This window comes from Sarcophilus harrisii, chromosome 1 (genome assembly GCF_902635505.1).
Source record: "Sarcophilus harrisii chromosome 1, mSarHar1.11, whole genome shotgun sequence".
Taxonomy (NCBI): domain Eukaryota; kingdom Metazoa; phylum Chordata; class Mammalia; order Dasyuromorphia; family Dasyuridae; genus Sarcophilus; species Sarcophilus harrisii.
In genome coordinates, this window is record NC_045426.1 from 203547393 (window position 1) to 203571077 (window position 23685).

Consider the following 23685-nt stretch of genomic DNA (forward strand, 5'->3'; position numbering starts at 1 on the left):
TGTGGACCATACTGATAGAAAATCAAAAATTAGCATTATCTATGTTATATTGTATATTTATTATTTTTCAATTACATTTTAATATGGTTTGGAATTTTGCAGATTACAGTTGATACCATCTGGCCTATAGGTTAAGTGATTTATCCCAGTCTTATAGCTATTGGGTCTCAGAAATAGGACTTGAATCCTGGACATCCTGGTTACAAAGTCAGCTTTCCCTCTACTGTCCCATATTGCTTCTGACTGAAAAAATTTAATTGCTAACCCAATGAAATAAAATAAAGATTAAATTTTCATTATATAATATTATTTGCAAATAAATTTTCATCCTCTTGATATTTTCAATAAATGTTTATGTTATAACAAAAAAATTAAATAAGGTTGATTTTTTTTCTTGGTGTTTGTGGAATCACTCCTAATGCTTTTATACTCACCCATTATGGCAGTGTCATTTGTGCAAGAGTTTCTTAAGCCTCATTTTGCATGCACTAATAAAACCAGAACTTTTATTCTGTCATCGTCTTTCCATTTCTCTTCTATTTTTTATGTATATTAATTTTGCTTTAATAAGTTATGCTTTTTCATATTACCCTATTCCAATTTATCTATGATCAGAACCATTTTCTGTTCTATCCATGTTGCTATTTTTAAAATTCAATTTCCTTTCTAAATATGTTTCCTCTCATAGATACAGAATATGCCATGATATGCCATTTTCTTTGGGAAAAAAGACATGAATTCAAGGTTTAAGTGATTCTTTCTTCTTATGACTCCTGATGACAATCATAGTTAATTGTCATGCTCTTGCTGCTAATTTCTCAGATGAGATTTTAAAAACTGTTTAATAAGGTGCTTTCCATTAACATTGTTATGATGTAGGTAATGTGCTGCCCTTCCCGTCCCTGTGTAATTCTTCCTGATTATAGATACTCAAGACCCTATTTAAGAACTAATTTTTTACTCAGTTCCCTCTGGAACTGGAACTTAAACACTATTATTATTTTAGTTTATTTTATATCCGGCTACCATTTTAGTTTTAAAAATATTTCAATTAATATGTTTCAGTTTAACCTCTCTCAGTTTTGTAGTGAATCTTTATTGACTGATGTCTTTTGTTTTACATCATTCATTTATAATTATGTTCCTCCCACTTCTCTTATTTAACTTTTTTTTTTTCCCAAGAAAAAAGTTCAGCAACATCAACTAACACATCACTTGTGTGTGATGGTTTATTCAGGACCTGTGATCCCCACCACTACTATTGTGAAGAGATCATGAGTGTGATACTGAGAAGGAATCAAACACTCATAAGATCATAAGGAGAAAGTACCAACCTTGAAGTCAGGAGGACCCAAGTTTAACACAAAGCCACAGACACGGAACACTTAGTAGCCAAATTGCCTCACCAAAAAAATAAAGAAAGAAATAAAAAGATCACAAGTTAGGGCAGTTTATTTCTCGCAGGCCGCATGAGGCTCTTAGGCCTTGAGTCTGACATCCCACACAGAAAGTACTGGCAAGCAGTAAAGTGGAGTGCATACCCCTATCTTCTCAAGGCCACTGGCTACATCTGATTATTGTTGCTGAGTAGATTCACTGGAACTGAGTGGGAAACGGACCTTAGGGGCAACCACTTAGCAAGTGATCTGACACAGAGATCTCCCACCCCTCATCTACCCACAAAGACTTTAAGATTAGGAGATTAGGAAAGTTTACTGGCTTTGCTTACATGGATTAGAGGAAGTCTATGGACTTTTCTATGCATAGATGGGTTAATCCATGGTTCAAACATGGAACAACTTCTATTAGCTTGAACACTCAGTCCATCTTCACAACAGTGAATAGAGAAAAGTGTGCTTTCTACATTCTCCTTTAACACCAAACTTGATTATTATCATTACAACATTCATTTTCTTTTCTTTTCCATTTATATGGTATTAGAAACACATATATTGTTTTTCTAGTTCTGCTCGCTTAATTCTGCCTCAGTTTATGTAGCTCTTTCTGTATTCTCTAAATTCCTCATATTCCTCATATTTTGGGTACATTAATATTCTTTTACATTCATGTATGCAATTTATTTATCTACTCTCTGTTTGATGGGCATTTACTTTGTTTATACCGACTTGTTATCTAAAATGGTACAGTGTGCTACAATGAATATTTTGATATATATGGAACCTTTCTGATTTTGACTTCTGTTAGCTGTATATCTAGCAGGGAGATCTGTCAAAGGATATGGACATTCAGATAACATTTTTTAAAATGGAAAACATTTAATTTAATGATAACTATTTTAAGTAGATTATTTGAATGCTCAATCCTTCACCTGGTTGTTAGATGTTATTTAATTTTTTTACAAATGTATTGACATGAAGATAATTAACTTTTCTTGCTATTTGGGAAAGTTATATGAAATTTTAAAATGCTCATTCAAGAAGAATGTTCAGACAAGGCTTGACTTAGTTTTTCTATAGTTTAAACATTCATATTCTAAAACATTGTTATTCATATTATTAAAAAAAAACTAAAGCCACCATCAATTCAGTTCAGTTTAAATATGCAAATGTAATAAAATATTTCCTTTATAGAAAACATTGGTGCTAAGCACTATATAAAATACACAAGAAAGATGATAATCTTGATTGTTTAGATATTATATGACTAAGGTTACAAAGGCAACCAGGTGATACCCAGGTGATAACGTGACAGATCTAGAGATAATACTAATTTTTATGGGTTCAAATCTGGCCTCAGACACTTAATAGCTATGTAACCGCAAGTCATTTACCCCTGTTTGCCTCAGTTTTCTTATATGTAAAATGAGCTGGAGAAGGAAATGTCAAATTACCCACTGTCTCTTCCAAGAAAACCCCAAAGGGGTCACAAAAAGTCAGACATTACTAGAAAATGCCTGAATGGCTATAAAAAGCACAATTAGATCTGTGCCTTTTATAACAGTGGCAGAAGGAATAATAGGAAACAATACTACAATTTCATGTAAGCCATTGGATGAAGTTTAAAGGAGACACAGTCATCCAGGTCAGATCGAAGTGAGAGGCTGAGAAGGATGAGAGATGAAAATGACTGACAAAGCCAAAAATGCAATTTAGTTAACTTGAAGTTTAAAAAACTAATACTTATTCTTTACCATAGCAAAGATGATTTAAGCATGGGCATTTTTTAAAACTAATTTATAAGTTTGCTTTGAAATTTCTTAAAAATGGATTATGTACTATCCCCAAAGAACCTAAACTTGCTTTTTGGGTGTGTATCTATGGAATGTGATTAGTTCAGTATTCTGTAGGTATTTGGGGACAGCTGGGCAGGAGAGTGAATAGAATATTGATTTGTTATTTGGATGATCTGACTTCAATTTCCATCTCACACATACAACTAGCTGCATGACCACTCCCTAGTCACAATCCACTCAACCTAAGTTAAATGTGAATAATAATAGCATCTACCTCACAGGAAAGATATAATAATAGGTATAAATTATTTAATGTAGTTGAAATGCTTTTGCAAGTTGAAATCTTGCAAAAATACTAATTATTATCATTATTATTTTTAGTACATTATTTGTACGTTTTCAAACCAATTCATCATAACCTTGCTAGATTCTCTGTTCAAGCATTCTACATTTATGTTTTGGATCTGTGCCAACATTTGGCATAATATTTAAGATTTTGCTTGATCATTCAGGCCATTTGATAAGATTCAAAGATGATAGGCAAATTTGAGGACTTCCTATTTAACATATCAGAACTGCTGTAACTTGACAAGTCTTATAAGGCCTCAAATTATTTATTTTCAGACTCAATAGGATTTTGCTAATAGTGTAATGTATCTTGAAATTTCATTATTTTTATTCAACTTATAATACTACTTAAGATCATTTTGTGACTTAGCTTCCCAGGTAAGTAAATAAGATTTTATATCTAGAGATTGCACTAGAACATCTTCACACCTTCATGTAGAAGGTGCATTACAAGAATCAAAATCAATATTTGTCAAGTAGAAAGATGGAATTAGTAGAGAAAGATTATTGCAAAGTAATTTAAGGATTAAAGTTAAAATTCTTTAAATTAAAAAAAAAAACAGGAACCTCCAGTATTTAATTTATTAATTTCTATACATGTGTATATTGAGAAATAGAGGGGTAACTTGTCATTATGAATAGAGAGCTGGCCTAAGAATCAAGAAAACTTCAGTTTAAGTTCTTTCTCATACCATAAGTGAGCCTGGCAAATCACTTAATCTCTTTATGTTACAAATAACTTTGTAAGATTCGATTTGCAAAGTTGGTACAGATTTGCATGGGCAGAGGGAGTTTTTTCACTGGGGATTCCTTATCACAATGAGATCACAAGTCTGTTCCCCAACTACTTCTCAATTTGCCCTTCCAAAATACACACACACACACACATATACACACACGTGTGTGTGTGTGTACATATATGTATACAGTATATACTAATGACTATGAACAAAAATATGCATATATTACCATTTTTTTGGTTGTCTGACATCTTTTTCCTGTTGGTATCCCTATTTTAGGAAAATATTTACCTGATTATTAGGGAGCCAAGACCCTAATACTAGCTAGTATTTTCTGTACTTGCTTTTGTTTTGTTTTTAATCTCAAGTCCTGTATTGCTGTTTGCATATTGATGTTTTAAGAGAGTGAAGAGAAAAAAATGATTGAGTGGAAGAAATTTAAATAAGTAAAAATGAAATTGATTGCTCACTGAATTCCTATTATATTTCTCTGTAAATTATTCTCTAATGAAATATTATTTATTGTTCATTATTGTGTCTGGCCTTATTTCTCTATTATGTCATATTTCATGTGTGTCTGTTTTTTTTTTTTGCTACACATTCTTTTAGTGAGGTTTTAAAATTTTAATCTTTTACCTTGTCCCATTTTGCTGTTTTTTCTTATACAGTGAGTTGACAAATGTTGTCATTTCTATTGCTACCAATATCGCTTTTTTTGTCTCCTTTTTCCTAACAACCACAAACACATATGAATATGTATATACACATAGATATGAGTATATATACACACATATAAATACGTCTATATGTGAATATATCTGGACAGATGTGTATGTTATAGACTGGACCTCTGATTTTCATGAGTGAAAGGAATTTCTGAGTGAGAAAACGCACTCTACTAATGGAGCTCCAGCTCTAGACATATGCTGCTGTGATCCTATATTTTAATCCTTTTTTCTTTTGCATGTATTTATTATTTTTTACAAATTCTTTTCTAGAAGGATTGGACCAGATTCTAGCTCAAGCATGTATCAGTATACTTGTTTTCCTCCAGCTACTCCAATACTGACAGAGATAATTGATAAGACATTTTTCCATTCATAAGTTTCTTATCCTAGGTCCATTCATCTTATTTGTACAAATATATTCTAATTTTATGTAGTCAAAATTGTCTTGTCTTCTCTATGGTTCTTTTGAACTCTAAGCTTCTTTTGAATATCCCAAAAAAGACCGGACCTCTGTTACTGTGACCTGAAATTTGCTTGCAAAGATTCATTTGCTTTTTTTCCCCTATAGCATTTAGATATTCATCAAATGATGATATCATTTGATATCATCAAATATCATGATGATCAAGTTATATTAGATCATAGATATTGAGAACTTGCAACTATTATTTCATCAAACACTTATATGTATAAAATATATACTATACTAGATGCCATGGAAAGAGAAAAAAGAAAAGAAAAGCACCAGTTTTCCTTTCAAGAAAATAGTAGATAACAAACATGGGTAATAACATCAAGACTTCTGAGAGTGCCCACATTAGTGCAATAGGAGTCATGGCAACCAATGCCAATTGCAACTGCAAAATAAGACAAGATTATAGGTTTCAGAATGTTGAACAGGAAGGGAGATCAGGGAGATCTCCTAGACCAACCCTAGGAAGAGTTGGCCCTGACTATCCTAGGGACCTCAAAAAGTGCCAGAGCCCTGAGTTTCCTGCCTCCCCAGGCTAGAATGCTTTCCATTCCGGAGATTCTCACTTTTGGTTAGGACTGTGCTTCCTTGACACTCACCTGTCCCCTCAGCACATCTCTGGGACAGCCAGTGAACATCTTAGAGGGGCAAATGCTCAATGTTGTCACTGTTGCCTTAGTAACTGCTCACACTGATGCCAAGTGACATCAGGGACTGCATCTGCCCTTTCATTATCAGGAGCCAGTTTTATTAACTAGGTAGATGTCCATGTGATTATGCTGTAAGCAAGCCTGAAACATTTTCTAAAGGTCTTAATTCCTAAATTACTTCAAAATATTTTCCAGGTATTCTGGTGTTTTTAGTCGGAGTAGAAAATTAAGCTTGAGGAGGAGACCAGAATTGTACCATTAATTACCCCATTAATATGCATTAAAAATGTTTTTATGGAAAATAAGTCAGACTTCATAGACAGGTCATGCCCTGGGTCACAACTAATAATGAGCTTCATTTAATGTTAGCACCTGCGATCTCATGCTTAGCTGGTCCTTTATGATAACAACAGCAGTTGTGGTGAGCTCCTGATGTGATCCTTTTCCAGTTTGTACCAGCAATTTATGATGACATTGTATGTCCATTTTCTAGATGCATAGTTGTGACTACCATATAAAGAAAACATTACTATTCTTGGATATCAGTGTTAGGATTCAGAAATTAGTATTGTCTTTGTAGCTGTATCACATTTGAAATCATTCTTTCATATTGTATTAATCATGAATCACATGATAACTGTCATACATTAATCACTTTATTCATGTGAGTTAATGTGTTTGTGTATTATGACAGATGATTCATATGTCAATAAGTGATTAACTAATTTAAAGTTTCTAGTAGATTTTGATTATAATTAATTCCCAAATATTTGATTTTAGGAATTTATTTTTTTTACCTGACATTAAATATTAAATACCCAAGTTATATTTTTAACCTAGTTGTACCCAAAATGATAATATCATTTATCAAAACTTAGTAATTCACATGAAAGCATTCACCAGGAGAAAATATGTGTTCTTGCTATAGATTTTACTAACTGCAATTTTTATTACTTTCTTCTTACAGAACCTCTATACCTAAAAAAACTCTCAAATCAGCCAGACTACTTTATTGAACATCCCTGCTCCTTTTGTATTGTTTGCAAATTCTTTTTCTCACAGGACTATGGCTGCTTTCTGAATAAGCAGAGTCAAGGTTTTTTAAGATTCTTGTGACTCTTTTATTATTTTTATTTGTTTGTTTTTTGATCAGCAGCCAGTTTCCCAGTAATATTTTGAGGAGTTGACAAAAAAAGTAGTTTTTCTCTATTCTGCCATCAGTCTCTTCTGAATTAACAGAATCAGTGTGGTCTCCCATAGTGACTATGGTTTCCTGGATTGTGCTTCCTTGACACTTACCTGCCCTCAGTATAATCTCCAGAATAGCCTTGTTAATCTCTTGGAACAGGGTATTTGCTACAAGTTCATTTTAGTTAAAATTACCTTGGTTATGAAGTCATGTAAAACATGGAGTTCTACATACCACACAGGAAATCAGAGAATTCTGAAATTTAATTCTGCTCATTCAATATGGGATAAGCAGAGAAAGCTATCAAAGATTTGCCTTTGAAGGAAGGATTCCAAAACATCTCTCCATATGTTCATTTCATCTACAAACCTTTCTTAAGAGCCTACTTTGTATAAAATTCATTCTTGATTTAATGAAGAAATATAAACATGAATAAGAAGGCAGACATTTCTCTTCAGGTGCACCATACACTAGTATAGGCCCAATATTCTGTAATATCTAATCTGAATTATATCTTTTAATCATTAAAGAATTTTTTTTTTTTAAAACAGAGAAACGGGGACTAAATCTATGATTCAGTCTATGGCAGAAACAAAATTGGAACCTGGGTCTTCCTGACTTAAAGACTGATTATCTAGCCTCTCATTTATCAATGATGATAATAATAATCACATATAATACCAATTTGCAGTTAAACTGGAACATGTTTGTACAATGCAATTATTCCCAAGACAGACTTCCAGCTTATCAATATCATTAACAAAATTCATTGTAACCACAGTGAAATAGTTCTTACTCATCAACATGTGGGAGAGAAATGAAGGGAGTCTGTTCCTACTTCCAGGATTACATTAGAGAGATGTGTTCTTAATATTATCCAGTTACAAATTCCAAAATGTGATACCTTTTCACATAAAAATTATTATGTGCATAATGGTTAGGTTTCCATTAAACCTAATCCATAAACCAATTTGATCAACAAAATAGATTAATGTATCTTTTAAACAATATTGTTTTCTAGTTAAGAGACAGTTCTGATTCAGTAGCAAGAGAAATAGATTTAAAGTCAGAAGACCTGAGTTCTAACTTGACTCTGCTATTTACTACCTATATGATCTAAGGAAATTTAATTAACCTTTGTGAGCCACTTTTCTGATCTATAAAATGAAAGGATCAGACTGATGCGAGTCTCGTGGAAGTGCAGAGAGTTGTGAGAATTGAGGTGGGAATCCCCTCTGGTCTGCACACAGGTCCAAGGTGAAAGAATTCACAAACCCAAAAAGTCTGAATAGCAAAAGGAATTTTTATTGGCACTGAGAAGCTAGCTTTGTTAGCAAGACAGACTCCTCAGTGGCAAGGTCCTGTCAGAGAAATAACAAAGGTTATTACTGAGAAGAGGTTATCTTCACAATGGGCAAGAGTCCTGGCAGGCAGCTGTGCCAAGAAGAGAGGTTCCTTGGCAAAGTATAATCCTACTTCGGACTTCTGCAAAGATTTGGGGTTCAAAATTGTCTTTTTATTGGCAGTCTAGGGCAAAGACCTCCATTGAATGAAATTCCTTCAATATTGTCAATGCCCTTAGGCTTAGATTTCCAGTTGAAGAAGGAGTACTTATCTTGGAGTTTCAAGCCATTCAATAGAAATATCAGGCTCAGATCTCCAACTGAATAAAATAATTTTGAAAGAGAGTCTTGGGAATTTTTTGAAGAGGATCTGGGCCATCCTCAAAAGATCAATGGAAGGTGATTTGACCAAGATCTCCAATTGAATGAAGCCACTTAATTTGTCTGGGAAGATATGCTTTCTCAGAGGAGGGACTGAGACTCAAAATCTCCCTTCTTTTACAGATTTTTAGAGGGGACACAGTTTCAGAGTTCACCTCCATCAAGACTACATAAATACCAAGGGCTTTTCTAAATGAAATTGTCTGATTCTGTTGGCTAAATGACTTCAGATATTTCTTCTAGCTCTAAATCTATTATCTGTGAATTTATAATCTAAATTTAAGTCTTGTGGGACTTAGATAAATTACAACTTCCCTGGACTTTATCATTTTCCTTATCTATAATATAGGAGTGAGGTGAAAGAAGGTAAATAAATGATATTTAGTTCCTTTCTAGGTCTAAATCTCAAAAGCCTATGCTACTGTAGTTACCATGTAAAAGCACAGATAATAGTGGACATATGCTTTTATAACCATTATCTCAATAAATTGTTTATAACATTCGGTCTATTCCATTCACATTGATTGTTAATGATTCACAATTATAGTTTTTCCTCCATCATACCCTTTTGTATTTTTCTTCTCTTTGCTCTCCAGCATCCCTTTTAAAATGAAAGAACATTGGTAAAAGAAAAGGAATGTAAGTAGAGCAATCAGTGATATATGATCTAATTATACTCCCCATCCCTCTTCTCTTTACATAGTCCAAATCCTGATTACTGATTTAAACACTTTTTCTCTGCCTCTACCCCTTGTTTTATAATATACCCTCTGAAGTAAAAACTTGTTTTGCCTCTGATTATTTTGACCCTGATTTTACTCTTCCTCCTCCACCTACATTTTCCCTTTCTCTCTCTTATTTCTTTCCCTCTTGAATTTAATACACTTTACTTTCAATTTATAATTGTGTTTTCAATCCTTTTTTGCCCAGTTGAGGTGAGAAGAAGGTTTAAGAGATGCCTTCTCCACCTATTTCTCCTTGGTGTGTGTATGTTTTTTTTCCAGACACCCTTAATAGGAGAAATTGCAAGTTCTTCCCCATTCTTTCACATTTCTTCCTTAGTAAATCCTTTCCTTCCTCTTCTCTTCAAACCAACAATATGTAAAACCAATATCCTTCCCCCAGGCATGTATTTGTGTTTCTTTACACCTCCTTTGATTTTTGAAGACATTGGAACTCTTATGGGACATTTGGTTTTGTATTTCTATTTAAAATGTGATCATTTCATCATCAGTCCCATTGTTTTATTAATGCATTTACTTTTCAACATGTCTAGCATTTGAATTTCAAAGATTTTCTAAATGTTTCAAAATCCTTTCTATTAAAAGTTTTTTTTTTTTTTTTTTTTTTTTAAACTCCATACTATACTCAGTTTTACAGGAGAAGTTTATTCTTAGTTATAAGATAAAGATCTTTTGCCTCTTGGACTTTTTTGCCTTCCACGATTTCCATTTCTTTATATTAGTTGCTACATAGACCTGTGTGATTCTCACCTTGTTTGCTTGCTAAAAACTCTGGTTACTTAGAGTATTTTTTTCTTTACATTGAAAACCCTAGAAGTTGCCTGCAATATTCTTGGCCACTTTCAATTTGAGGTTTCCTTCAGCATGTTTCCAGTACATTTTTATTATTTATATACTTTGCCCTTTGATTTTAATAGAATTAAGCAATTTTCTTTTATGATTTTATAAAATATGGTATCTGTCTTTCATTTAGTCAAGGTTTTCAGATATCCAATGATTCTTAAGTTATCTCTGATTAATCTATTTTCTAGACATATTTTTCAATTTTTTTTTATCTTTTGTTTTTGTCTCAATGTTTCTTATCATCTCCTGGAGTTATTGAGTCCTGAATCATTGTATTTTTCAGGGAGTTCTTTACTTGAAGAAGGCTTTTCTCTTTCTAGGTTATTTTATTCTGCTTCCATTTTTTTTCTCTAGATTTTTTACTTCATAATTTTTTAACTGTTGTTTCATTTCTCCTACCATTCTTATAATAATTATAGACATAGATACTCTTTTCTCTGAGATTTTACATAAACATGTTATCAAATTGTTTTGTACCTTGGGCTTCTGTTGAAGCTAATATTCCTTTATTGTATTCAGAATTTTGTTAATACTTCATCTCTCTGGCCTTAGTTTCTGGATTGGTATTTTGAGTTTAGGTCAGACTCTGTTCTATCTCAAACTTTTAGATGATGTAGTTAGATCCTCTCAGTAGTAGGTCTTGCACTTTATTAGAATACCTGGGATTCTGCCTCAACCTTCTGGAGGCATTGATTTAAGTTTTGGCCTGGTTCTTTTCTCTATCTTCTCCTTATATGGGTTAAAATCTGACTACATCCCTTTTTACAACCTTGACAGGCCATAAGCAAATGTTGTCAATTACATTATTACCTGGTCTGGAAGATCCTGGGTGTTTCATTGCCCAGGTATTGGATTGCTTGCCACCCTCTAAATCCTCCACCCCTGGTGCTTATTAGGGGTTTTGAAGTGACATTCATGGACCTTTTTTTTTTTTTCTTTTTTTTTTTTTTTTTTTTTTTTTCTATGAGCTTCTGATTTTTTTTGGCTTGCCATCCCTCAGAGCATCCATGGGCTACTGACCATTTCCTTTGAAGGCCTATATTCTGTGGAGAAAATTATAGCAATTTCTCTTTGGTTTTCTTAATTGTTCCTATAATTTAAAAAAAAAATGAATATTTAGGACTTTATGGAAACACTTTTGGCATAAAAATCATGCACAAATTATATTTGCTTTATAATTTTTTTCATTGTGCGTTTTTACTGCATTTTATAGTGACTTTTTAGCCTTTCTTTGTAATTCTCCTCTAGTTAGGAGCTTAGTCACAGCGCTCTTTCTTATTTTTTTTCTGAAGTAATAATTTATAATTTTTTTAACTTTAAGGCCCTGCATAATTCCATTCATTATTATGTGTTATAATCTTCAAACTAGATAAAATCATAGTAACTGAATGACAGTGAACAAACAGAACAGAACTAAGTGTACCAAAAGTAAGGCACCTAAACATAGGGATCTCTTTTATTTCTTTCTGTCAGTTTCAGTTCTGTCACATTACAGTCACTATAACTTAATTATTGTACAGTCCTGTGAAGTCCAGAAAAAAAATAAGGATAGCAAGCTGAAAAGAGCTGAATTGGTAGAGGGTCTCCTAAGGCTAAGTAGAATAGTTTCATTTTTTTTTGTGGGCATTTTTAGTTTTTGATCAGGAAACTAAGATAGTTGAGATAGTAGGATTATGTGTTTATATATGCATAAAAGTAAAGATAGAAGAGCCTTATAAATACTAGCTATACAACTCTCACAATAATTCTGAGGTGAGGTGATAGACTTAGATGATTGCTATGAATCTGTTGCTCAAGAATAGCTGGATGTATATTAGCTACATTGATAGTTCAGATCTCATCATATACTTAGAGCTGATTAAATGAAAGTATATTAAAGGAGTTTCCTGAGCAATTTAAAGAAGCCACTGATTAAAGATTAGGGGAGAGAGTAAAAATTCTAAGTAAGAAGACATAAAAAATAGTTAAAAGAAATAGTTAATTTACACCTTTACTCTTAAATATGAATATACATGTACTGGAAGGATATGGAATGCAGTAGAATAATAAAAATAACTTAGGATAAATAATAATAATAAAGTACTTTGAAAGACATAACAAACTCAATTTTATAGGTTTTAAATGACTTCCTCATTCTCCTGATAAGGAAATTAAAGTCACATGATTTGTGCAAGGTTTATAGTAATAGAGTCAGGATTCAGATCCAGATCTCCAAACCTTTTGCTCTTCCTATTTATTATATGACAATGACTTCTGGGAAAAATTAAAAAACACTCTATACCTCATGACAAAGTCACATAATAGCTAAACAACTACATTTTACAAATAAAATCTCCCATTTCCAGAAATTACTATATTGTTTGTGAGCTTCTTTTGGTGTTTATCAGAAAGATTTACATGAATTTAGCTTATATTTTTCGTCTCTGATAAAAATGATGTAAATTTAATTATTTTTTTCATTTCTTCAACTATGCATTTTTAGAAAAAGTCTGCTAATCCTCCCCCCCCCAATTTTAAATGCCTTTACTATCTTTAAATGACTCCAAAATACAATACTCCAATCCCATTTCTAATTATCCCTTACATATTTAAAATCTTTAAATAGTTTGACTCTATAGTGAAAATAATAACCCAAAATTAAAAAGCTACAATACTACATAGATTAAAAAGTTGAAGCATATGGTTGTTTTCTAGAAGATGTGCTAATGGCAATATAGCATATGGGAAACATATGGAGGGAAATTATGCTACAGCTCTCTAGAGATTAGACTAATGTATCATTACTAAGTAGATGTAAATTACAGAGCCTTAGTCATGTACTGATTATTTCTCTTAACAATTGAATGAGATTTTCAATAGTAGGAAGAAGAGTTATTTTTAAAAGTAAAATGTAAACTTAAATATGTATTTATATACAGTATAAATTATTTTATCAGAGTAGATATTATCACTAATATGACTGGTGATTACTGTCTATGGTTGTTGTTGTGAGCAACCCTAGAAGCCTTATCTGCACTGGATAGATAAAAAACTCTTCATAGGTTCACAGAATCTAGAGATCTGGTTGATACAAACTCTGAGGACCAGAGAGTAGAAGGAATTTGTTCCAGGTTACACAGCAGATAAGTAGCAGAACAAATATTTAACCTAACACTGATTCCAGCATATTTCATTAATATTTTGGAGAAAAGGAAATAGGCCAGTTGGACTGAAACAGAAAACTTGTGATAATAGTGTATAGTATAGTGAATAGAGTGCTGAACTTTGAACCAAGAAAAATCTTGAGTTCTAGTTCTGACTCAGACTAGAGGATTTTTGATGTCTACTATTCTAAATCTTTAATCCTGCGATCCTGGGCACAGACATATGCCCAGAATCATTCTATCTAGACTCTAATAAATACAAATACATGTGGGATTTACTTTCTGCCCTCAAAGATCTTATAGAATCTCACATGGGAGACAAAAGCTGCACAATACTACTGTGCTAAAAGATGTGGTAAAGATGATATAATAGATGGGAGTATCCTTATCAGCAGTCTGTAACACTGTACTTATTCTGAAGAGGGGTCTATAATCATTTGTCTTCTTGGGTGTCCATTTTGAGAGATGTCATCAATTTATAGCAACTCATGAATTGTTTTTAATGATATGCAGAGCTCTTGAGCATGAAGAGTTTCCCAGAGGAATGTAAGACTATTCTAAAATCAGCTTCCAGGCCTTTTGTCATCTCAGAGAATGACTACAAAGAATAGAATGAATAAAAATGGAGCTATTTTACATCCCTGTTGCTGGTTAGTGTTTAGGTGTTTGCAACGATCTCTATATGGTTGTATGTTAGGTAATTCAATAGTCATTACTTAAGTATAATATACATTGTATATATATGCAGTATCCCAAAGCCTTAGTTCAGTTTTAAGCCTTAACAGCTTAAGACTAAGACTTTGTGAAAGCTTGTATTAAATATAAATGTATATTTACATATGTGTATATGCATCCATTTGCTTATATATTTGTATGATTAAATATATATAATATGTCATTAACTTATTTTGCAGCATTCTGTATATATAAATGAAAACTCTGTTGTGTGTGTGTGTGTGTGTGTGTGTGTGTGTGTGTTTATAAGGAAACTTACTGTTACACTTTTTCCTTGATTAATTTTTTATTTAATACAAGAAGCACTTTTCATATGCTAACATTTTTCTGGCCATTTCTGTTTCTAGTGATTAATATCTAATTCATTGTTTATTACTGTTTTATTTCTGTTATTCTATTTATACATTTTTATATTATTGAATAGAATAGCAGATAGACTTTAAAGAAGTTTTTATGGCAAGTATAATTGCTCCCTCTATCCGTTTTAATTTGTTTAAAGTAAATATTAGTCACCTTATTATTACTAAATAAATATTAGTTACTTAGTTTATAATAGAGGAACTTAAAGTAATGACTTTTTTTTCTCAGATTTACTCACAGGATTTGCTAGGCTTCTTTCTAGTGAGGTATCTATATAAAACACAAGAGTCAGAGTTTTATGTTTCTTTCCTGGGAAATAGTTTCCAAATCCAAAAAAGCACATCTCTGCAATGTGAAGATAATAGGCTGCTTAGCACAGTCTTTCTTTTAACATAGGAACCTTTGTGTAAACATCAGTCATTCTTCTAAAGTATGGTCATGGATAGTTTTGAATACAAGAAAACCAGGACTAAAGAATACTTGTTAGATTTACTGAAGTGGAAAGTTGAGGGAAGAGCTAGCCAAAAGGCAAAGGAAAGTTGACAGGAACTAAATAGGTTCCTTACCTCTTGGGAGCAATTTCAGAAGAAATTTAATAATAAAAAGAATGATTTACAAGGTTCTTTCACTGCATCCAACATAAATTGGATAATCTTGTCATACATAATAAATAAGTGGTTCTAAGCTATGAATCTATATCTTGGACTTCAGCTCTTAAAAGTTCATCAGATTTAATAGTATAGTTTTAAAAAGTTAAATAAGCATTTAAGCAACTAGATTTAATGTTCCATCCATCTCTAAAATCCAGTGACTCTTTTGTCACAAGGAGAGATTTTAACATGCTTAATTGAAAAAACAAATTCGCTTTTTAAAAAAGCCTATATATTTTATAGAAATTAGTGATGTGATTTGGGAGAGTAATTTCGGCACCAAACGATGTGATTTAGGAGAGCAATTGCTAGTTCCAAATGATATGTTTGGAGTTAGCACCAGTGTTGGCATTTGGTCACGTGAATAATTCACAATGGCCGTTGTCTGGCAAAAGGTAGGTTTATTTAGGAGAAGAGGTTACAGACAAAATAAAGAGATACAATAGAGACTAGGAACGGTAAATATGAAATAGAATTGAGAGCATATAACAAGTCCCCTAGTAGAGCTCACAAATAACCAGGACAAAGGGAATACTCCATAGAGGAGTTTAGCACCCTAAAAGAGTTAATTAGCTAAAAGAAGGAAAAAGACACTGTGAGGCATGGGAGTTGGGGGGAAGTGGAAGAGAAGAGAGACGCTGTAAGGCATTGGGGGGGGGGGGTGAGAGCAAAGATACCACACATGGCTTGTGGGAGAGAGGAGAAGGGAGGTAGAGTGCTATGGTGGGGTATCATCCCAAAAGGGATTTAACAAAGATGGCATGGGCCATGAACAGGTTTCTAGGGAAATTTTAATATAATTTGGATTTCTGGCTGGGCACAGCAAGGTGGAGCCAATCAGGACCTTCACAAAGGGTTGAATTGTAAGCTTAAACTGGTCTCTATTAATGTCCTTCTCTCCTTTCTTCAGGAAGTATTTTTATCAGTACTTCAGGTTCTCTGTGTCAACCCTACTTAGTTACTCAGGACCTCATCATTAGGACCAAAAGAAAATAAGTGTCAGTCTGAAATTATTTTACTAGCTGCCATGTTTCCTGGTTTAAATATTGAAATAGATTTTCTTTAAGCATTTCACAAAAAATAAAAGTATATATAATCTAAGTCTTAATATATGGGTTTCATATGTGTGTATGTGTGCGTGTATTTGCTTTATGTAACAACACAAAAAGCAATTAAAAAAACAACACATTTTTCTCCAGAAATCCAAGGCTTACTCTCCCACAAAAATAAATACATCATGGGAAAATGGATATTGGTTAGGAATACAGAAATGATTGTGTGGTTGTGTTATGGACATGGAGAACACATTAGGAATACATTTGACCAAGATATAAAAGTGAAGAGATAATTACACAGGATACTTACTGATGGTACATACTATGTATACTCATGCCAATAGATGTACCAATGTTTTCTAGTAATGTGACCATATTGCCCCTGTTGGATGTGTGTGTCTTGTAATTTTTTATTCGGTTTGTAGTCTTAGTATGTGGTCACTGTAAATAGAATGCTTCCTGCTTGTGTTATGTGGTCACTAATGAATGTTGTTTCATGGATCTTAGATTTTGGGGTTTTTTACTAATTACTTCCAAGTACAACTTCTAGAATATAATATTCTGTCTCTCATTTCTGGTTTCTGCTGGAGTCCTTAAAGCTACCTCTCTTCCTCAGAGGAAGAATGGGTTCTTGCATACCTCTAAGCATAAAGCCCAGACTATTGTTTTGGTTTTTTTCTGAAGTAATTCTTTCAAAATAAGGCAATACTCAATACACTTTTCCATGGAAGGGAAAGCTCTTCCCACTTTTTTCTTTAATACAGATGTATTCCTATTTTTTTTTTTCTTTTAGAAGTAGGTTCCTTGTACCGAGCACTAAGCTCTTTAAAATATAGTCAGTTTACTAGTTAATGCTTTTGTGCTTAATTCTACTTTAGAAGTATATTTCCTAATTATCAAAGAGAGAGTTTTTCCTCAGAGATTTCACTCTGATTTGGAATTAGAAATCCCCTTGATCTGTACATAGTTGCTGAACTGCATCTACTCAGCATCCATTTTAGAGGCTGCCTTCCAAAACAAACAAACAAACAAACAAAAAACCCAGCAAAGATTCTCAGAGTTTCCTTTTTCATCCCATCCCCACAGACTTACTTTATAAATTTAAAAACTATTTTGCTCTTCCACTTAAGTGTGATTGGGTAGAGAGAAAAATCACAAGAACACTCTAAGCCCAAAATACAGGGTTACTGTCTTCTTTTTACCTGGTCATATTCCTGCCTATGTTATGAATACAGAAGCAATAAGTTTATCTTATGTACAAACATGAATTATTTATAGGAAATGGGAGAAAAGTTATCCTTCATATCTATCTTCTGTGATAAAGTCATGAAAATTGTAGGAGACTGAAAAAGTAATGTAATCTGGGGGTATTATGTTTTTTGTTTAAACTTCAATATTTTGGATAAATTGTCTGGAGGTTTTCCCTCTAAAAACAAATTTATATTTTCTCTTAAACCACTATGGACCAAAATGGCTTTGGAATGAATAGTTAAAAGTAAAGTTTAAAACAGAAATTCTATATGTCATAAAGAAGCTATGCCAAGGTCTTTGGGAAATTTACTTTTATAATTGGTTTGCAAACTTTTTCTTAAATCTTTAAGATGATATATAGTTTCCTTTAATACATTTTTTTTCCAGGTCATGATGAGAATCAAGTTTATTTTTATTTTTTTTTTTTTTAGTGTAGATTTTGAAAAAACCTTAGATTTTTGGGTTTTTTTACTGGTTACTTCCAAGTACAACTTCTAGAGTATAACATTCTGTCCCTCATTTCTGGTTTCTGCTGGAGTCCTTAAAGTTACCCCTCTTCCTCAAGGGAAGAATGGGTTCTTGAATTCCTCTAAGCATAAAGCCCAGACTTTTGTTTTGTTTTTTTTCTGAAGTAATTCTTTCAAAATAAGGCAATACTCACCACACCTAATTCATGGCACTTTTCCATAGAAAAGAAAGCTCTTCCCACTTTTTTCTCTAATACAGAAGTATTCCTATTTTTTTTTTTCTTCTTTTAGAAGTAGATTCCTTGCACCAAGCACTTTAAGCTCTTAAGGTAGGGGAAAAAAAAGTAGGGAAAAATTTTGTAGATTTTATAGCTAAGAGAAATATTTTTAAAATTTTGCTCTTTTAAAGAATGTTTATATTTTTATATGCTTTACTGCTAATTTTAAAGTAATAAGACACCATAAAATGGAGTGGGGGTGGGAATCAGTTCTTGATTCTTAAAAAAATTTGTTTACATGTAGACCAGATATTCTGATTATAGAATATTAGAGATGGTCAGATATCATCATTTTATAGTTGTAGAAATTGAGTACCAGAAAAGGCAAATGACTTATCCAAGATTTCTTGCAGGGACTGGGAATATCATGTGCAGCTCCTTTTGTTGAACTAGGATCAGCAATATGAATACATGCTCTCATATGATAGCAAATCATGAAACATAATAATCTAACATTTACACATAAGAGAGACATGATATGTAATTTAAAAAGTTGTAGTTTGTTATAACAATCATGTAAGAAATACTTTGTGATTATTTTTCATTGCATAAATGTTAGCACATAAATGATCTGAACAAGCTATGTGGTCATAAAGGAAACATGAAGAACAAAAATTTGGTATCCAGACTGCTGCATTGGTACCCTTAAGATGCTAAATGAATCAGAAGAAAGCCTCCAAGGTATTAAGAATTAATGGAAGTATAACGATATGAATTTCAGGAAACAAAAAGACATGAAGGAGTTGCAATCTGTATTTATAATGAATAATATTGACAGTTCATGTGTACTTTAAAAAATTTTTAAATCTTACTGATGATGCCTTTTATTTTTACATCATTTGTTTTCCCTCAAATTCCACTTAATTCTAAGTCCCACTCTTTTCCAAGCAAGACTATCATGTCTGATAGTGTATATAATCTTTTACTTCCACAGTCCCTCACCTCTTTACTAAGAGGGAGATGACTAGAAAACTTTTTACAGTGATCTTTCAGTATCTTTTCAGATGAAAACACCACTGTCATAAATGTCTTATGATATCTCTTTAAATTAAGTAGGGAATGTGAGCCTTATTATTTCCATTTTATAGAAGAAAAATATAGGATAAGAAATATTAAGTGGCTTGCATAAGGCCACCAACTTTTAAGTGTTAGAACCAGAACTCAGAATTCTGTCTCCTACCTGCAAATTGAGCACTCCTTCAGCATTACCACATGGCTTCTCAAATATAAACACACATAAGCCCTACATTTGCTTTCAGTATTCCCATTTTCCCGGTTATTGTCCTCTGACAGACATTTTCCTCATGAACCATCCCAATCCCCATGTCTAGAATATAAACAAGACAACAACTTATTCAGTCATTATCAAAATTCCAAACTAGAAAAACCCCCTCAGGAAATAGAAATGTTGAGATCTGCTAGAGAGATTGGAGGAACCAAAATCAATCTGTGTTCTTAATTTATTTAATTAATTATTTCATTAAAGCTTTTTATTTTCAAAACATATGGATGTATAATTTTTCAACATTGACCATTGCATAGCCTTGTGTTCTAAATTTTCCCTTCCTTCTCCCCATCCCCTTCCCTAGATAGTAAGCAATCCAATATGTGTTAAACATGGTAAGATATATGTTAAATCTAATATATGTAAACATTTATACAATTATCTTGCTGTATAAGAAAAATCAAATGAAAAGGAAAGAAAATGAGTGAGAAAACAAAATCTAAGGGAACAGTAATAAAAAGAGTGAAAATGTTATGTTGTGATACACAGTCAGTTCCCATAGTCCTCTCTGTGGGTGTAGATGGCTTTCTTCATCATAAACCATTGGAAGTGGTCTGAATCATCTCATTGTTGAAGAGAACCAGGTCCATAAAAATTGATGATTGTATACTCTTGTTCTTGCCATTTATAAAGATCTCCTGGTTCTGCTCACTTCACTTAGCATCAGTTTATGTAAGTCTCTCCAGGTCTTTCTAAAATCATCCTGCTTATTGTTTCTTATAGAACAATAATATTCCATAACCTTCATACACCATAATTTATTCAGCCATTCTCCAATTAGTGAACATCCACTCATTTTCCAGGTTCTAGCCACTACAAAAGGGCTGCTACAAACATTTTTGCAAATGTGAGTACCTTTCCCCCCTTTAAATCTCTTTGGGATATAGGCCCCATAGAAACACTGGTTGGGTCAAAGAGTATGCACAGTTTCATAACTTTGTGAGCATAGTTCCAAATTGTTCTCTAGAATGGCTGGCTCTGTTTGCAATTCCACCAACAATGTATTAGTGTCCCACTTTTCCTACCTCCCCTTCAACATTCTTTTCCTATCATCTTAGCCAATCCAAGAGTGTGTAGTGGTACCTCAGAGATGTCTTATTTTGCATTTTTCTGATCAATAGTGATTTAGAGCATATTTTCATATGATTGTAAATGGTTTTAATTTCTTCATTTGAAAATTGTCTGTTCATATCCATTGACCATTTATCAATTGGAGAATGGCTTGAATTTTTATAAATTTGAGTCAATTCTCTATGTATTTTAAAAATAAAACCTTTATCAGAATTCTTAAATGTGAAAATGTTTTCCCAATTTATTGCTATAGTTATTGATTATTTTGCCCTTTGAACCTAACATATTCCACTGATCAACTACTCTATTTCTTAGCCAGTACCAAATAGTTTTGGTGACTGCTGCTTTATAATATAGTTTTAGGTCTGGGACAGCTAGGCCACCTTCATTGGCAATTTTGTGAGAAGATGGCAGAATAGGTCCAAAAATTTTATGTTTACCAGATTTCCTCCACAAACAGAACAAATTTGTGTTTTGAGGCAAATATAGACCAATGAAAAACAAATAAAACTTGGGGCAGAACAGGGCTCCTCCTGGGAAACAATTAAAAAAAGACATCAAAATAGGGGTTTAACTGATGTGAAATGTAAACAACTGCCAGGCTTCTCCTCAGAAGCAGCAGGTGGGAGGAAGCCCTGGGGCTAGTTGGGTTCAGCTGGAGCCTCAGCACAAACCACAAGCTTCTGGGCAAAGATTAGTCTGGGGAATTTGAAGTCTGAGTCTGGGAAGACTGAGGGAGTCTCAGTTGATTAGGGCACAAGGCCCAGCTGTGTTACAGAGAACCTACCTTGGATAAGAAGGAACCAGCACACCTGCTGAGTGCAGAAGCAGTGAAGTAGGGGTGCTGCTGATTGCAGGTATTTGCAGGAGGGGAGAGCTTTTGAATTGGGGTTCCAGGTCAGAGGAAAGAACTGAAGTGAAGCTAGAGGCACCACCCTCCCCACCCCAGGATTAGATGTGTTTCTACTAATAGTTATCATTCAAATTTTTTTTTTTCTTAGAGGAGGTGAGAGGTGGGGTGGGGGTATGAATGGGGAAAAAACAAAGTAAAACAACAAAGAACAAAATAATAACCTACAAGGAAACAAAGAAAGGATAGTTATAAATATAATCTCTTCTATTATTATATATGCCTTCTTGAAAGGGAAATATATTGTTACATATTTTGAATCCTCCCTAATGTTCTGTTGGATATGTGACAATGTTTTTCTTATTTTCCTTTTCTGTCTTTTTCTATTTTGTATTTAGTTTTTTTTTTTTTATTTGTTTTTTAAGAAAAGACTCTTTAGGCCAGATACCACTCCATATTCTATTTCTGGGTTTTCAGAGAAGCATAATTAAAGACAGGTATATACACCTAGAAATTATCTTCATAGAGATGATAACTGAACCCTTAGAGCTGATGTGATCAACAAGAAAAAATAGCAAAAAAGGAAAGGGTAAGAAAGAGAGAGAGAATTTTGAAAGATTATGGTTGAGGAACCAAAGCAGATTGATCAGGAATGGTAGGACAGGTTAGGATGATGTTGAGCTTAATCTGCTGGAAAATGTGAGAGGAGATGGTAGTAAGAGTTCTTGAAGAAGAGTTGACACTTCATAAGAAAGTGGCCATCTCTTTCATCTGAGAAAACAGTGAAAGAATATGAGAGAAGTGTAAGTGACATGAGATGAGGTGGAGAGAAAATGGAGCTCTTGTCATTTGGCCTTAATTTATTTATATATTCATTTGTTTATTTGTTCATTCATTTGTTGATTAGTGTATTATGGGGTAAGGACCTGAGTGTAGAGATAAAAGTTAGTAGATGCTCTGGTAGGCTTAAAGAAAATAAATGGAGAGATGATACACTTATTAACTTCTTATTATATGCTGTGCTAAGTATTGAATATCATAGAAAAGTAAAACTCTGATTCAAGGAACTCATACTTCTTTTTATTATTATCAAATAGTATTTTATTTTTCCAATTATATGTAAAGACAGTTTTTAATATTAATTTTAAAAAAATGTTTTGAGTTCATTTTTTTCCTCCCTTCCCAAATCCCTTTCTGAATAGTAAACAATTTGATATAAATTATATATGTGCAGTCTCATAAAGCATTTTCATATTACTCATGTTGTAAAAGAAGAAACAGGCCAAAAGAGGAAAAAAACCAAAAAGTGAATATAGTATGTTTTTATTTGCATTCAGACCCCATCAGCTCTTTCTCTGGAGGTAGAGAGCATTTTCCATCATGAATCCTTTGGAATTGTCTTGATTTTGGTTCTGCTCATTTCACTTTGCATCAGTTCCTGTATGTCTTTTTAGATTTTTCTGATATCTTCTTGTTTATCATGTTTTATAGCAGTTTAGGATTCCTACATTCATATGCCACAACTTTTTCAGCCATTCCCTAATTAATAGGCATCCCTCAATTTCTAAATTTTTTGCCACTGCAAAAAGAACCACTATAAATATTATTTTACATATAGCTCTCTTTCCCTTTTTTTATGATCTCTTTGGGATATAGAACTAGTAGTGGCATTTCTGCAGCAAAGGGTATGTGGAATTTTGGTCCTTAGATCACAGCAGCAAAACATTAACTGCAGACCCATTTTAAGTAGTTATAAGTAGCACCTACAGGAGCAGTGACCAAGTTGCATCTCCACTGGGATTGTTTTACCAGGTTATAGGTCTGAAGCTAAAAACATTACTATTCCTAAGACTTTTGGGGTTAGGGACCTGAGCTCTCTGCAACAAGGTCAAAGGGAATATGTTACTTGA

General features: G+C 33.0%; 1 protein-coding gene across 1 annotated transcript in view; it reads left to right on the forward strand.

The window, feature by feature from the left end:
• The window catches only part of FBXL17 (F-box and leucine rich repeat protein 17), a 495113-nt gene that overhangs the window by 370893 nt on the left and 100535 nt on the right, over positions 1 to 23685 (forward strand).